The sequence below is a fragment of the Opisthocomus hoazin genome, chromosome Z (assembly GCF_030867145.1).
Source record: "Opisthocomus hoazin isolate bOpiHoa1 chromosome Z, bOpiHoa1.hap1, whole genome shotgun sequence".
NCBI classification, from domain to species: Eukaryota; Metazoa; Chordata; class Aves; order Opisthocomiformes; family Opisthocomidae; genus Opisthocomus; species Opisthocomus hoazin.
In genome coordinates, this window is record NC_134454.1 from 79,553,483 (window position 1) to 79,566,188 (window position 12,706).

Genomic DNA, 12,706 nt, shown 5'->3' on the forward strand with positions numbered 1-12,706 from the left:
CTGCGTTTTTGGGGCAGAGCCTGGGGAAAAGCAAGGCTCCACCATCAGATGCTGCCTCTGGACACCTTGGTTTGGCCTGACCTGCCCTGCTGGCTCTGAAACACCAACGCACGGGTCTAAACTGGGCAGGCGGAGAGCATGGGCTGGGAATGCCCCTGGTAGGAGCCGTCTCTGCAACCCCCTGCCGAGCACGTGGACGAGGAGAGGCAGTGTCCCCACCCCGGCTTGCGGATGCTGGAGCGCAGAGGGTTGTCCCTGGAAGGGAGGCCAGCTGTGCTGGCGGGCCCCAGTGGCATCGGTCGCCCCAGGGGACCTGTCTGCGCGTGGAGGACGTGCGCTGAAGTTTGGCTTGGCTCTGCTTCAGCTTCCAGCCTTTGCTCTGCTTTCCTGTAGCGCTTCATGGTTTCTGCTGGGGACGGCTCTCTCCAAGTGACGTTTTGAACGAGTTATTTCCAGTCTGCATTTGGGTGCCAAGTGCACCGAGCTCTTCTAGCTTCTTCAGCCGCACCATCATTTGGGGAATTTTGGATTTCAAAATTTTGAAGTTTCAAATTTTTTTGAATTTTGAAGTTCAAATGCGTCCTGGGACCCTGCTTTCCAGCACAGAGACGTCAGTGGGTGTTCCCAGCAGGGATGCTGGCCCTGAGGGTCACAGCTGGAGGTGGGCGGTGTCCGGGCTGGAGACGGACCCTGCTGCACCTACTGGGGGGGTGTCCGCGTGATGCTCTGCCTGGTTTATAATCCTTAATTTGCTAAATGAGCTGACTGTGGCAGGATGTGATGGGTTCGTTAGGACTCAGAGTGGTACCCAGCTGACTGCTGTAGTAGGAGGTTAATACCTCTGTGCTGCTACCAAGTCTGTTACCTCTGAAAAAAACCATGACCCAGGGGGTTGTCTGGCAAGGAGAGTTTTCTGAAAAAGCAGGCTTGATTGCTTTTATTCTGGTCTTGCCTCTTCTCGATTGCCACCCAGACCTCCTTCCCTGGGACTGCCCTGGCGCGATGGCCGGTGTTGCTCAGAGGGATGCAGGCGATGTTGTGCTGGAGACAGAAGGCTCCACAGGAGCCACAGCGGTGCTGGGTTGCTTCCCTCCCTACCCGTAGCCCATAACTACTAACCTGTCTGATTTTGCTGCTTCCTGAGCATCCCATCTGCTTGGTCCAGAGGGATTTTGGATGCTGGGTGGGTAAAGCCATAAAGATCCCGCAGAAGGAGCAGGGAAAGGAGGAAGATTTCCAAGGACCTGCTGCGGAGTGCTGGAGGGTGCTGAGATGCCCCAGTCTTGTCTTTGCAAGCAAATGGAGGCCTGGGGCTGCCTGGTCCTGGGCGTCTCTGCTCGATCTCGTGGGGCTTTGTGCCTGCCAGCCCTTGGCCCTGCCATATGTCCCTGTGCCAGTCCTGTGGTGGCTCTGCAGATCTCCAGGTCACTGCCTGCTGCTTGCAGGGAACAGCCTTGCCTGGAGCTTTTCATCAGGAGCCTGAGAGGCCTGCCAGTGTTGAGTGTTGAGGTTGAGCAGGGAGGGGATGCAGTAGGAGTGAGCTGGGCATGCTGGCAGGGGCTGGCAGAGCATGTGGTGCCCTGGCTGGAGGCCAGAGCAAGGATGCTTTTGCTCCCTGCCTGTTTCTTGCTCGGAGGCAGAGTGGGGGGGAACGGGGCAGGGGGTGGTGTATGGAGTGGCAGGTGGTCACCATCTGCAAGTCAAGCAGCTTTCTCATGTGTCTCTGGCCCAGAGGGCAGTCCTGGAAAGTTTCTGTTTAATCTGGTCTCCCTGCGTGCCCATGAGCCTGCACTCTGGGCACATTGGTCCTCTCCTGCCTGGGAGCGCTTGGGCTCAGGGCTGTGCTTGCCACGTGCCCCTTGGCAACACTGACTTGACAGGACATCCTGAGAGCAGAGCGAGCTCTGTGCTCTCCACTCAGCCCGGACCGATGGGCAGGGCAGGGGGATTGGCTGTTCCCCAGCAGCCACCAACGCTTTCCAGCAGCCCCGTGAGCCGGGGCTCCAGAGAGGCCAGATTCCCGGGGCTGCGAAGGTGTCTGGAAGCCCTCCGCAGCTGGCCAGCTGTGGGGCCACATCTGGAGCATTGGGACTCTTAATTCCCATGCCCTGTTGCCCACGATGAGGAGCTGCAGAGAGGATTCAGCCTGGCATGCGGTGCCCAGAGCTGCTGCAAGGCACCGAGATGAAGCCAGCTCCAGTTGTGTCCAGCTGGACCATCACAAAGCAAATACATCTGATCCTGGTCAGGGAATGGGATCCTGGGATGCATCAAGAGGAGTGTGGCCAGCAGGTCGAGGGAGGTTCTCCTTCCCCTCTACACTGCCCTAGTGAGGCCTCATCTGGAGTACTCTGTCCAGTTCTGGGCTCCCCAGTTCAAGAAAGATGAGGAGCTACTGGAGAGAGTCCAGTGGAGGGCTACGAGGATGGTAAGGGAGCATCTCATCAGGAAAGGCTGAGGGAGCTGGGCTTGTTTATCCTCAAGAAGAGAAGGCTGAGAGGGGACCTAATAAATGTTTATAAATGTCTGCAGGGTGGGTGTCAGGAGGATGGGGCCAGACTCTTCAGTGGTGCCCAGCGACAGGACAAAGGGCAATGGGCACAGTCTGAAGCACAGGAAGTTCCGTCTGAACATGAGGAAGAACTTCTTCCCTCTGAGGGTGACGGAGCCCTGGAACAGGCTGCCCAGGGAGGTTGTGGAGTCTCCTTCTCTGGAGATATTCAAGACCCGCCTGGACAAGATCCTGTGCAGCCTGCTCTGGGTGACCCTGCTTCGGCAGGGGCGTTGGACTGGGTGACCCACAGAGGTCCCTTCCAACCCCGAACATTCTGTGATTCTGTGAAAGCAAGGCTTGGCAAAGCCACCTTCTAATTTGCTGGAAGAGAGCAAGCGAAGAGGGAAAAAGTTACAGTGCCACGTAATTAGGGAGCAAACGAGGAGAGCAGCAGCGTCTCTGTGTGAGAAGGGGCTGGAAGAATGAAAGCTGGAGAAAACACAGCCCCAAACTAATTCCTCGCTTTGCTTCAACGTTCGGTAAGGGCAGCGGCACTGAATGTACAGCCCGAAGGAGGGTGGGGAGTGGGAGGGAGGCGGGGAGGAGAAATTGCTGCTGCTGGAGGGGAACAAAACCACTGAGCGTTCAGTGTGCCAGGCTCGGGGCTGAGCTGCACCGCGGGCCCGGGGGCTGCTGCCGCACGCTGTGGCGGTGGCAGGGCTCCTCTCCGGCAAACCACCATCTTGAAAGCATCGCTCAGGCTGGAGCGGTACTGGGTGACCTGTGTCTGTGAAGGAGGAGAAGCAGCCTGGGCCGATACAGGCCCCTGTGTCTGGTCTCGAATTCTAGAGAAGGTTGAGGAAAAATGAGAATGTCCAGTCAAGTGGGAAGAGCAGCCATGGAGGGGACGGGTAGGAGCAGGGCCCAGGCTGTAGGCGCCGATGCTTTTGCTTCCTCGAGGAGGGCGGTCCAGTGCCCGCGTCCCTGGGTCAGGACGATGTGGGGAGCGGTCCCCACAGCAAGAAGCCCTCCCTGTCCAGCGCAGACATAGGCACACGTCTGTGGTGGTGATTAGAGGGGAGATCTGAGCTGGGCACCTGTCCCACATGTCCCGGGGTACCTGTGGGTTCATCAGCGCTTCCCACCTGCTCAAGGGGAGGGGGAATAGGACCGGGGACCTGTCGTGACAGCGGACCATCCTGGATGCTGCACGCACCGCGCCGGCTGCCACCGCTGCACCATGGCTTGGTGCTGCCTGGAGGCTGCCGGGTGAGCGGGTGGGAGGTGGAGATGGGATGTTTTCTCCGGCACCTCGCGGGGCTTAAAAAAAAGAAGTTATTCTAGGAAAAGAAATGAGCTGAATCCTCTCGTCACCCGGCTTGGTGCGGTGGCTTGTCCCGCACTCGGCTGGAGTCATGTAAGGATGCGCTGGCAGAGCGGGGTCATGCCGGGGTGCAGGCAGGGTGCAGGCAGGGTGCAGGCAGGGCGCAGGCAGGGCGCAGGCATCGCTCTGCCCCGCTGCTGCCTGCCCCTGCCTGTGTGTGCTGACCCCCCCGATGTGGGGTCTGCAGAGCCGTGTACCACAGAGCGCGCCAGGCGTGTGCCACACGCGTGTTGGCACGTGTAGCACCTGCCTGGGGCTGCACGCAGGCGTGTGCTGCGAGACTCCGCGTCTCGGGGGAGCGTTTGCCGGGCGACAACCCCAGGCCAGACCTTCCAGCTTGGAAATGGAGGTTTCTGTCCTTGCGTGTCCCACGTGGATGTGGCACCGGGCATGCACGCTTTGCGTGCCGTGGACTTGTGTGTCCCCCATGCATGCGTGTGCTGTGCCCTGCACAGCCCCTGGCAGGTCCTGCCGAAGCTTTTGGGGATGGAGGGACCCGTATGGCCACAGTGAGGGGGTTTTGCTGCAGCAGCATCCCCTGTAGAAGGGTCTCCTCCGAGCCATGGGGGTAGGTAGGCACAGCTGGGAGTGCTTATGTGTGTGCTAAGGGGGCATCTCCTGCGTGGGCATCTCTGGATTTGGGACCAAAAAGTGGTGGTGGGGGGGAAAAGCCTGCCGAATCCAGGGACCGTGGATCACCCCAGTACGCCATGAAGGGGGTCACACGCAAAATTTGCTTCAGCCAAGGTTTGCCCTTCCTGGGGTTTGCGTGGAGGGAGATGCACTGGTGTGGGCTGCGCTTGCGTTTCACAGAATCACAGAATGTTTGGGGTTGGAAGGGACCTCTGTGGGTCATCCAGTCCAACCCCCCTGCCGAAGCAGGGTCACCTACAGCAGGCTGCACAGGACCTTGTCCAGGCGGGTCTTGAATATCTCCAGGGAAGGAGACTCCACAGCCTCCCTGGGCAGCCTGTGCCAGGGCTCCGTCACCCTCAGAGGGAAGAAGTTCTTCCTCATGTTCAGCTGGAACTTCCTGTGCCTCAGTTTGTGCCCGTTGCCCCTTGTCCTGTCGCTGGGCACCACTGAAAAGAGTCTGGCCCCATCCTCCTGACACCCACCCTTCAGATATTTATACGCATTTATTAGGTCCCCTCGCAGCCTTCTCTTCTTCAGGCTGAACAAGCCCAGCTCCCTCAGCCTCTCCTCGTAGGAGAGATGCTCCAGTCCCCTCACCATCCTTGTAGCCCTCCGCTGGACTCTTTCCAGTAGCTCCTCATGATGGTGGGGGGTGGGGGAATCCTGGAGGGCGTAGGGGTGGGCGCACGCGTCTGCCGCACATGGCTCCCCGCGCGTGTGCCTGCACGTACGGGCAGAGCTGCTGGAGAAGGTGAATGAATGAGGCAATTCACTATTTCAGCACAGGCTCTGCCGAGGCTTTTCCTTTAGAGGCAGCGTGCGCCGGCGCGTGGGCTCCTGCCTGCGTATGCGCGTGGGCTCCTGCCTGCGTGTGCAGGTGGGCGTCGAGGGGGCTTCGGGAGATGTTTGCCACGTCAGGGAATTCACTCCGGGGGCTGGCACTCGCCCCCGCCGCGCTCGCTGCCTGGTCTGCTTGGCGCAGCGTTGTGTAACTTCCGATGCTCCCACCGGATCTCCATCCCTGGCGAACTGGGATGCTGCGGCCGCCCTCGCTCCCCGCCGGCGGGCTGGCAGCCCCCTGGAGAAGCGGGGCGAGGAGGGCAGCCCCAGTGTACCACCACCACCCTGCCTGGGGGTGCCAGCACCTTTCCTCCCCGAAACAGGGTCTCCCAGATTGATGTCCCTCACACCGTGTGTTTTCTCTGGGAGAGGTAAGGTGTGGGGGCGTGGGTTTTCCCACACGGGGGACCTGCGAGTGACATCCCCACTCAGGCACGGCTCCCTGGATGTCAGGACCTGCGAGACCCGCGCTGAGACCTGGCAACTCAGCTCATGCAATGCCAGGTGACGGGAAGAGAAGGAGAGGAGGCCGTGCCCAGCGCCCGCAGCCAGTTGGAGGTGCCTGGGGGAGACGGGGCAGCCTTGCCGCTCCGGGAAGGGCAGAGGGACAGCCGGGGCGAGGGGGATCCGCCTGACATTTTTGTCTCTCCGCCGGCAGCCGCGTTGCCATGCCGGCACTGCCGTTTCCACGCCAGTACAGCTGTTTCCATGCCGGTACTGCCGTTGCCAGGCTACGCCGAGGGTGTCGGAAGAGGATGTCAGTTTGCTTTGAGAATGAGAAGACGGGAGATGAAGGCGGGGTGACGCTGTGGCCTCTGAATCCCACCTCACTGCCAGCACAGGGTCCTGCTGGGCACAGACCGGCTCGGAGGGCACCAGGTGGTGACAGAGGTGTTGGCTGCCTGTGGGAGCTGGTGTGATGGGTGATGGTCCCCAGGGCTGGGTCCTGGCTAGTCGCTGGCCTTTTCTTGGTGCTCAGGGTGTCAGAGCGATGGCCTGACAGCAGACTGGTATGTCTGCAGTGGTGTTCTGCCAACTGGATTTATAAAGTCATCAAATAAAGAAGCCAGGATTATTTGACAAGCCCTGTTGAACATATGAGCATGAAATTAATCGGGCTGGGTTGTAGTGGTTTCCTTCATTTCCTTGCCTGCACCATCCTGGACCATGGGCCTGCTCTCGTAGCCTGTAGGTGTTTGGTTGATGGGGCTCGTACCCAGCCTCATTCACACTCCCTGACTGTAAAATGCATATTTCAATTCTGCACTGTTAAAGTGAGCCAGAGACCCTTGAGGCGCTCCTGGGTGCAAGTTTTGGGGGCTTTCTGGGTTAGAAATGACATTCCCCTTGCAAACATCCCCCTGGGCTGGAAGGTCCGGAGGGCATGCAGGTTCCTTGGCCCCGCTCCCTGTGTGTGTGTAGCAGGCTGCAGGCTCTCATGGCTTCACAAGCCATGGGGTGTGGGATGTTTGTGCCCCAGTTATGGTGCAAAGATCTTTGCAGCGCAGGGAGGAGAGTTGCAACCTGCATGCAGGTCAGCAAGGCAGGGTGGCCCAGCTGAAGCATCAGCAGGAGTCGCAGCTCCGCGTGGTTGACTTGCTATTCTCCATCCTGCTGTCAGCCACTAAAGCATGGGGTGACGCAGGGAGTTAGGTTTGGTACCTGTCAGCTGCAGGAGCAGCTCACCTAGTGGCGTCCTTTCCTTCCAAGGAGAAGGGGTTGGCCGCAGAGGATGCTGAGCCCCTGGGTCTCAGCATCCGCTCCTCCTGCCTTTCATTTTTGTTGTGCGCCGAACGCGCACGTGACAGCAGTGCTGTGCCAGGCTGGGGCTCAGGAGAGATGCCACATATTGGGGTAATTTTTCCACCTTCCTCTCCCTGCCATTAAAAATTCACTGTGTGGGCACCAAGGCAACCAAGGTTGCTGAGCCACTCTCCATCATCTTTGAAAGGTCCTGGACGACAGGAGAGGGGCCTGAGGACTGGAGAAAAGCCATTGTCACTCCAATCTTCAAAAAGGGCAAGAAGGAGGACCCAGGGGACTACAGGCCGCTCAGCCTCACCTCCATCCCAGGAAAGGTGATGGAGCAACTCATTCTAGAGGTCATCATCAGGCAAGTGGAGGAAAAGGTTATCAGCAGTAGTCAGCATGGATTCACCAAAGGGAAATCATGCTTGACCAATCTGATAGCTTTCTACGATGGCATGAGTGGCTGGGTAGATGAGGGGAGAGCAGTGGATGTTGTCTACCTCGACTTCAGCAAGGCTTTTGACACTGTCCCCCATAACATCCTCCTAGGGAAGCTCAGGAAGTGTGGGCTCGATGAGTGGTCAGTGAGGTGGATTGAGAACTGGCTGAATGGCAGAACTCAGAGGGTTGTCATCAGCGGCGCTGAGTCTAGTTGGAGGCCTGTAACTAGTGGTGTCCCCCAGGGGTCAGTACTGGGCCCAGCCTTGTTCAACTTCTTCATCAATGACCTGGATGAAGAGTTAGAATGTACCCTCAGCAAGTTTGCTGATGACACAAAACTGGGAGGAGTGGTGGATACACCGGCAGGCTGTGCTGCCATTCAGCGAGAGGTGGACGGGCTGGAGAGCTGGCCAGAAAGGAACCTGGTGCAGTTGAAGAAGGGCAAGTGCAGGGTCCTGCACCTGGGGAGGAACCACCCCATGCACCAGTACAGGCTCGGGGCGGACCTGCTGGAGAGCAGCTCTGTGGAGAGGGACCTGGGAGTGCTGGTGGATGACAGGTTGACCATGAGCCAGCAGTGTGCCCTGGCTGCCAAGAAAGCCAATGGGATCCTGGGATGCATTAAGAGGAGTGTGGCCAGCAGGTCAAGGGAGGTTCTCCTCCCCCTCTACACTGCCCTAGTGAGGCCCCATCTGGAGTCCTGTGTCCAGTTCTGGGCTCCCCAGTTCAAGAAAGATGAGGAGCTACTGGAGAGAGTCCAGCAGAGGGCTATGAGGATGAGGGGGCTGGAGCATCTGTCCTATGAGGAAAGGCTGAGGGAGCTGGGCTCGTTTATCCTGGAGAAGGCTGAGAGGGGACCTCATAAATGTTTATAAATATCTGAAGGGTGGGTGTCAGGAGGATGGGGCCAGACTCTTTCCCGTGGTGCCCAGCGACAGGACAAGGGGCAATGGGCACAAACTGAAGCCTAGGAAGTTCCATCTGAATATGAGGAAGAACTTCTTCCCTCTGAGGGTGATGGAGCACTGGAACAGACTGCCCAGGGAGGTTGTGGAGTCTCCTTCTCTGGAGATATTCAAGACCCGCCTGGACAAGATCCTGTGCAGCCTGCTGTAGGTGACCCTGCTTTGGCAAGGGGGTTGGACTGGGTGACCCACAGAGGTCCCTTCCAACCCCTACCATTCTGTGATTCTGTGATTCTGTGAGCCAGCGCCTGGCTGTGGGATTGGGGCCAGAGCAGGACACCCCCTTGGCTGAGCTCCACAAAAGTAAGCCAGCAGCTCTCAGTCCCCCAGTTCTTGTGCTATTTCTCCCCAGCCCGGTACCCAGAGTCCCTCCGGCAGAGAGGGGGAGCGCTGCCAGAACATCCCACCCAGCCTCCACCTTCCCTCCACCCATCTCCTTCCAGCCCCCCTCCCTCCGCCCCCGCGCTCCAGCCTAAATAATTCCTCCTCTGCCCGGCGGTGTGCAGACTGCTCTCCTGTCCTTCCCTTAGTCATCGCTCAGCCGAGCGAGACAGATATAGTTGCGTGCGGCTCCTCGCGGATCAGTCACTCCAGCCCCCGGATCGTTTTGCTGCTGGGTCGCAGGGTGCCCCGCGCTGAGCACGAGGTGCCTCCCCCTTTACTACCCCCAGAGCTGCTGCCGGAGCCCGTAACACCCGGCCCAGGGAGCGAGCGGCCCCGTCGATGCCGGGTGGGTTGGCAGATGACCCAGACGAGGCTCCGCGTCCCCGTCCGGCTGCGGGCCGGGTGGCTGTGCCAAGCGCGACGCTGGCTTTCTGGGCTGGCTGCTCTCCAAATCCCTGCTTTCCAGGTACCCTGGCTGCCTTCCTCCTTCCCCGGCCAGCCCGGGTACGCCTTGGCCCCGTGGGGCTCCCGGATCAGCCCTGCGCTGATGCCCGGTTAGCGGTGTCCCCATCGGGTGCTGTGACTTGGGGCTTTGAGGGGACAGAGGGGACTCTGCGTGGCAGCTGTCAGGTCCAGGGGCACATCCCAGACAGAGAGGGGATGCTGGGGTGCGCAGCACACGTGTGGCGCGAGGAGGGGTCCTGGGGCACGCAGGGACAGGTACGGCACCGTACAGCTGCCCACTGTGCTACCCGGAGGGACCGACAGCATCTGCTCCGACGCCAGCTGCAGGGCTTGGATCCACACGGCCGAAACGGGAAGGCGGGTCCGTACCCCAAACCGTTTCCCTCCCTGCGTTATTTGGCAGCCGGTGGCCCCTGCCACACCAGCCCTGGTGCTTGGCAGCAGATGCTGAGGGGCCGGCAAGGCCCAGGCGGCTGTGGAGGGGGGAACAGCAGGGCATGGAAGCCCCGGGGAGCCCAGGGCTTGGGCCAGGGTCCCCGGTGCCACCTCCTGGTCCCGCCGCGAGGCCGGGGAGATAGGAGCGGGAGGGTGCAGAGGAGGCACCCAGGACTTGTGGTGTTAATGCTTTGCTCCCGCGTAGCCTGGCACCGAGGCAGGCGAGGACCAGGACACCCTGCCCGGGTACTGCGTGGGTTGCCGGGATGAGTCACAGCAAAGCTGATGCCAGGAGCAAGATGCTCACTGTGCCCAGTGCCACACCGTGTCCCCCTCCTCGTCCCAGGGTCCCCTCCACACCCCTTGCACCGCTCAGGCCCCCCGTGTCCCCACACGCGGCCGTGCTGCGGGGAGGAAAGTGGGAGCGAGCGTGCGGGGAACAGGAGGCAGCGTCTGGCAGCCCCACGCCGTGTCAGTGCCTCCGAGCCGGCGACGGGGGGGCGGCGGGAGCCGGCAGCACGAAGCCATGCACAGCCCCCCTGCGTGGGCTCCCGTGGGTGGCCCAGGCCGTGTCCATCCTCCCGGGAGAGGAGCTCAACACCTCCATGCTGGAGTGCCCCGTGGAGGTGTCTCATCCTGCTGCTCCTGGCACTGTGCTAGCGGAGGTGCTGGTCGGGGGATGCCATTTCCCCACCCAGGTCCCGTACGGCTCCTTCCTGGCTGCCCTGTGGACCCAAGCAGCGCGTGGCCGGTCCCAGCAGGCGCTGGTGGGGTTTGCTGTCCCTGCCCCTGTCACCATGCCCAGTGCCTGGCTGCATTTCCATCGCTTGAGCATCCTTCCCAGCCCCGTGGCAGTGCCGGCTGCGGACAGACCCTGTGGCTGCTCGGGGGGTGCAGTGGCTCCGTGCAGAGGAGGGGGTGCCCAGGGGGTGACCAGGTACACGTCAGTGTGTCCAGAGATGGCCTCACGGCGTGCCAGTCCTATAGCAGCATGGTGCATGGCAATACGGTGAGACCACCTCTCTGCCAGAGGACACAAGCTTCATATGGTCCCACCACAGAACCCCCCGCACCCCTCCACAGCCCCCTCCCACCCCTCCACAGCCCCCAACCCCCGGATCCCTCCACAGGCACCCATCCCGCACCCCAGTCCGCCTGGAGGTCTCCCTGCAGGGTCCTGGTCCCTCTAGAGACCCTGGCTTGGGGAGAGGGTCTGGGAGGGTGTCTCTGTGTGGGAAGGGCTGTTGGGGCCACCATGGTGGCAGTGCCTCCGGGAGCTGTGGCTGCTGCTGTCACCGTCACACGTTGCCCCGGTAAGCCCCTTGTCCTGCCCGTGGTCCCTGGCTGGTCCTGTGACCCAGCAGGTCACCCCTATGTGTGTGTGTCCCCCCCCCCTAATGTCAGCATAGCTCCCCGAAGGTCGGCTGGCTCTGGCGTGGGGGGCACCGTGGTCACCTCCCCTCCGGGACACACCGGCGCTGATGTCCCCCGGCCAAGGCCAGGGCGGTCCCGGGGACACCCAGGGGTGCCCGGGCTTGGAGGAAGGTGATGTCCCGCACCCCGGGGAGCGAAGCCACGCAGTCGTCCCCCCCTCAAGCGGCGGTTTTTGCGGGGCGGGTGACACCCCCGTGCAATGGCCGCGCATCCCTGCAGAGGGTGCCAGCTCCCCGCGGAGCGCGGCGACATCCCCGTGCGACAGCGCGGACACCCGCGGACGGGCTCCGGGTGCTGCCTGGGCGATGCCCTGAGCAACGACCCCCGGGGACCCCACGACGCTGACCCCGGGCCCAGGCTGGGTGACGCTGGGCTGGAGCCCTGGAGCTGGGACCCCCCCCGCTTCGGGGAGCAGCCCCGCAGGAGCACAGCACCTGCTGCGTGGTACCCGGCAGCCGGGGGGACAACGGACACCATCACTACAGCAGGAGTTCACCAGCCCTGGGACTTACAGCCTTGTGGGCTCCGGGGGATGTGGGTGGGCTGGACAGGGGCTTCCTCCCCCAGCCCTAAATCCCGCAGGAGCATCCCCGTCCTTTAGTTTGGGGCCTCTGGGGCTGTCACTGGGGGGGGTTGCACCAGCATTCGGGTAAAGGTTTGCACAAGCATTTGGTCAGACGCTGGTGCAAGAAGTTAGGAGTAGGTTTGCACCAGCGTTCAGGAGGATTCAGGGAGAGGTTCTGGAATGCATTGGGAGGAGTGTGGCCAGCAGGTCGAGGGAGGTTCTCCTTCCCCTCTACACTGCCCTAGTGAGGCCCCGTCTGGAGTACTGTGTCCAGTTCTGGGCTCCCCAGTTCAAGAAAGATGAGGAGCTACTGGAGAGAGTCCAGCGGAGGGCTACAAGGATGGTGAGGGGACTGGAACATCTCTCCTACGAGAGGAGGCTGAGGGAGCTGGGCTTGTTCAGCCTGAAGAAGAGAAGGCTGAGAGGGGACCTTAGAAATGCTTATAAATATCTGAAGGGTGGGTGTCAGGAGGATGGGGCCAGACTCTTTTCAGTGGTGCCCAGCGACAGGACAAGGGGCAACGGGCACAAACTGAAGCAGAGGAAGTTCCGTCTGAACATGAGGAAGAACTTCTTCCCTCTGAGGGTGACGGAGCCCTGGCACAGGCTGCCCAGGGAGGTTGTGGAGTCTCCTTCTCTGGAGATATTCAAGACCCCCCTGGACAAGGTCCTGTGCAGCCTGCTGTAGGTGACCCTGCTTTGGCAGGGGGGCTGGACTGGGTCACCCACAGAAGTCCCTTCCAACCCCGACCATTCTGTGATTCTGCGATTCTGTGAGGTTTGCGCCAGTATTTGGTGAGACGTTTGCACAAGCATTCTGGGGGAGATTTGCACCAGCATTTGGGTGATGAGGAGGTTTTCATCAGCATTCAGGTGGTGAGAAGGTTTGCCACCAGCATTTGGGTGGTGAGGAT